We start from the raw sequence: 4,931 nt of genomic DNA, 5'->3' as shown, positions 1-4,931 counted from the left end.
AGCGAGATCCGACGGAGGCGGCGAGATCCGACGGAGGCGGCGATGAGCTTCGACGAAGGCGGCGAACTTTCAGAGAATTTGGGGGCGATTTTGGCTCTTCGTCAAAATGAAAGGGGGGAATTTTCCCTCCTTTTATTTCGCGGAGGGGGGATTTGGGGGTGGGGTTTTGGCGACGCGGATAAATAAAATAGCGTCGCTAAAAATATGGCTTTTACCGACGCTAATTATAAACGTCGGGAAAAAAACACTTTTAGCGATGTTAACCTAATACGTCACGATAAATGCATACTATTAGCGACGTTAATTCTAAAACGTCGTTAAAGAACTATACTTTCGCCGACAAAAATGAAAAAACGTCGGGAAATCCATAACTTTCACCGACGCTAAGTTAAAACGTCGCTAATAATATACACTTTTAGCGACGCTTATTATAAACGTCGGGAAAAATATATTTTTTGCCGACGCTAGCTAAAAGCGTCGGGAAAAACATAATTTTTGGCGACGTATTTAACCATGCGTCGGGAATAAGCGTCGGGAAAAATGCAATTTGTTGTAGTGAGGAGATTATCTTCATGTTTGGGCTTCAATCTCCATCTCTCCATCTTGTCATCTATTGAGAAGTTTTTTAAACTCTACTCTAGCTTTTATTTATAATTATTTGTTAATTATCATTTCTATTAAAGCTAGTTTTATATTGTGTTTAGATTTGATTTTATCTCATTGTTACACACACCCACTTGAGCTTATTGTATTTGCATTTATAATATATTTGGGGTTGTGAGAGTTGTAACATTGAGTGTGAGCTTTCATTGTGTTCTCATCCATAGTTGAGAACAATCAAGTATTGTATTGAGCCTAATTGTGAGATTCACTTTGTAATACACTTGTACACCGAGAAGAGTGTGTGGTGAGAATCGGGGATCGTCCCAAGAGAAGTAGCATCGGTTGACGAGCCTAGGGAGAGGTTGTAACCGAGCACTTGAGGGAGATACGGCTAGGTCCAACACTTGTGAGTGTGTAGAGTGTGATTGCAAGAGTGTCGATTGTAAAGTTTTCGGTTAGCTAGAAAACCGAGTGTGAGGTGTAAACGTTATTCAGGTGAACGTAGAAAACCCGGTTGATAGTGGATTTCTCCCCGGGAGTGGGGAGCGGAGACGTAGGACGGAAGGTCCGAACTCCGTGATCATTTGAGTGTGTTTGAGATATCGCCATTGTCTCATTATTTATTTCATCCACTATCTAGTTCATTTTGTTTACCCTTGTGTTAGTTTTTATACATCCTTGCACATACATTACCTATATCTCTTTGTTAGGATATATATTGTTGTTCATATTGCTTATCCTAGCTCATATATATTATTGTATTTCATACTTGCTAGGATAACTTGTTAATTATTTTTAATTGGCATTTTAATCAGATTAGATTAGCATAAGACCCTAATCACCCCCTCTCTAGGGTCTAACAGTAGATATGCGGATTCGGGAAATCTTTACCATTGAACGCATGAAGTGTTGGTGGCTTGAACTTCGACGGATAGGGAACCATATCCCATTCGAAGGGATAAGGTTAGGTGATTCCAATCTTCTTGAGCTCTGTTCATTGAGAAAGAATGTTGAGCTACTTCTAAATGTCTTCTAGGGCATTGACCTCCTTATTTGGTTTTGACGGTAGTGTACCGTTTGACCTTACATGTTTAGAGTCCATATAATCTTGCTATTCTTGATCGTCTTCAAGAGGATTTTCGCCAAATGGCCTTTTTTCCTTTCAAAGAACTCACTTGAGGATGAGAGGCTAGTAAAAGTTACTTAACCATCTCTTCTAGTCGTGCAATTCGTTCATCCAAATCTTTCTTCTGAATTGCCATTTAGGTCACAACGTATTCTCAGTTTGTTATGCCTATTTCCCATTGTCATTTTTGACTTGAAATAGTGGTTGGATTTGATGCCATGGCATAGTTGGCTCCACTAGAAGTGGGTTGATTCAACTGGGATGCAGACTGTGATGTTTGCATCGGGATGGAGGAGTAGTCAAAAGAAACAATCACTCGTCTCCTTAGCCTAGTGTTGTGATATACTCCATCGGCTTCTGGTAGAATGGATCCAATGCCATGAGAGTATACTGGATTAGGCGAGCTATCTGAACTTTCCTCATCGTCTCTATAAGCCACACTTGTTGTGTTGACAGTGAACAATTGCATTTTGCTCCTTTGAGTGCGTCGTCGTCGTTTAATCCAAATTTCTAAAATCTTAGGAATATAACTAAGACGATTGAAGAATGTTTCTTTTCATTGGCAATTCTTATGAACTCCCAAGATTACTTCTCTGAGGTTCATGCAATGCTAACATCGGAGAGTTCTCTTCAGAGTTATGAATTCTCTCAAGTCAGCATTGGTGCCAACTTTGTTGGTTTTGGCCTTGGAATGCGAACGTCGCTTACGGCGACGTTAGATAGATGTTTTTCCAACGGAATCATGGATGATGATGTTATTCCTTTGAGTAAATTTGGATGAGGAATAACCCACATTCTTTTCTTCTGTCAAAGAAGCATAGCGAGCATCGTGAGACACTTTGAATTGAACTCCTAAAGGAGTCGAAGACTGAAGTCCGAGATCCTAATCTTTGCTCGAGGCGAGAGTCGAAATCCCTTTGTCATTGGTAAAGTTTATTGGGCTTCCAGCATAGCTCGAACTATCCTCGGCAAAGGTGGGCTTTCCACACACGGGGGTCGTTTTAGACCCAAGATTCGTACTGTAGTGAATTTTGTGACAACTGCACATGGTTGTCGTCGTAGAGATTTTATTCTGGGAAATTGATTCCTTAAACTTCGCTTGATCAAATTCAACGACTAGTATTTTAGCAAAAGACCCAATGTTCTTAGTGTCGGCGTGCGATACAATCTTCTCGTCAAAGGAGAAGGAAGTCCCCAGCGGAGTCGCAATCTAGTTTTAGGTTATTTTGAATTATAATTGCCACAGATTACAATAAAATAAATACAATAAAACGAAGGAAAATTTTATTTTTCCTAGGGTTCTTTTCCGTGTGCCGATGGATCGTCGATCTTGTACTCCATTGACTCGCCGACTAAGATGATGGGTCTTTTTGCTATTGATGAGGATTGAATTGCTTGGAAGCTAACTCAGTCTTCTCTTAGCAATACCTCTCGTATGCCTCTGCGCGTATATGTTTCTCTCTGTGTGTCTCTCTTGTGTTGTAGATGATTTTCTCTCCTTTTATAGGTGTTTTCGTCAAAAGTTATTTTTTCCATTGCTTTCGAACCTGTTACACCATTTATTGATTATAAGTCTGAACTGAAAGAAAAGTCGATCTTTTTATAAGATCTTCTTACAATGAAAAAATAAAAAATTATAACTTTATCTAACAAAACACAATAATTGTTTATCTTCTGATACTTCATGTGGGACCTTTGCCTGTGTCGGGGACACGTTAGTCCGTAGACCACCGCAGATCAAATCCAGTTGACTGTATAACTACGCTCTTGTTTCACAAATATGTTCAAGGAGTTTGGTCACCCTCGATCTACGTCTCCGCTCCTCACCCTCGAGGAGATTCTCCACTAATCACAAAAGCAACTACATAATCGGTTTTCGACGCTCAACAATAACGTTTAAAACTCACACAATTGTCAATACATAATATACTCCTCTAAGTGTTGGCCTACCCGTGTTATCTTCCTCAAGTACATGGATTTACTATCTCTTCCTAGGCTTTACAACCAACGCCACTCCTCTTAAAATTAACCACGGTCTATCCCAACCACTTCTCTAAGTGTCCTTGTGTATTACAACGTGTTCTCAATAATAAAGTGCAAATAACAAGATTTGTTCTCTAAAGAAGATGAGTACTAAAATGAAGCTCACACTCAATTATTCACTCACCACAACTTAAATATACAATATGTGAAAATACTTAAGCTCAAATAGGTTGTGTGTGAAATCAATAAGAAAAAATAAAATCAAACTTGAATTAATCTGGCAAATATAAATATAACAATTTAAATATAAACAAGCTAGATAACTAAGTTTAGAAAAACTTCTCCAAGAACTTGAGAGATAGAGATTCGAAGAATGATGCTCAAAACCGAAATGATCTCCTCCTCTTGTAAACTCTTTTTGTATAAACAAAAACACACTTAAAACTTTAAAACAAAGTTGTGTAAACTCACTTAAACATCCATAAGAAATAAATAAGAGTTGAGAGCTTTTTATAGCCTCTCAAACCAATCAAAAAACATAAACAAGTGAGTCTGGAAAACTAGCCGTTATAGTATCGTCGGTCCACTGATGTACTGTTTAGTTGATTGATGAGCTAACCGTTGGCTGATTCTGGGAAACTATCGGTCGACTGATGCAAACCATCGGTTGACTGAAAATACTATTTAGTCGACTGATGGAGGTTGGTCGACTGAGCAAAAACTTTTTGGCAATTGCAGAGTACTTCATCGGTCGACTGATGAATAGTATTAGTTGACTGAAAAACGTGCACATCCCAGTTTTAAGTAGAAAATCTGATTTTCTAAGTGTGTTTAAAAATATCAAATAAATTCTAAACATTGTGAAACTTGGGAAATGTTTATATGCATGAATATAAACATGTTAGAAAAGAAGTTTTTAAAATATCATTCCCCGTTCATGAAAACTCATCATTTTGTAAAATCTCAAAAAAATACGAGTTCATTTAAACATTTGATTTTAACAAAACAATTTCAAATACATTTGGAAATTCTTTGAATGGATTAATAGAATTTGTAAAAGCTATAAAACATTATTATTAAATCAATAATCCAAAGACTCGATATTTTCTAAAAAACACTCATATTATGATAAAAATGAGAAATACACGTGTGTATAAGAATTAATCTCTAAGCATAACACACAATGTATAATTCCTAAAACTAATATACCCAAGTTGAT

This window comes from Asparagus officinalis, chromosome 5, assembly GCF_001876935.1.
Source record: "Asparagus officinalis chromosome 5, Aspof.V1, whole genome shotgun sequence".
Taxonomy (NCBI): Eukaryota; Viridiplantae; Streptophyta; class Magnoliopsida; order Asparagales; family Asparagaceae; genus Asparagus; species Asparagus officinalis.
Note: the sequence above shows the minus strand (reverse complement) of the source record.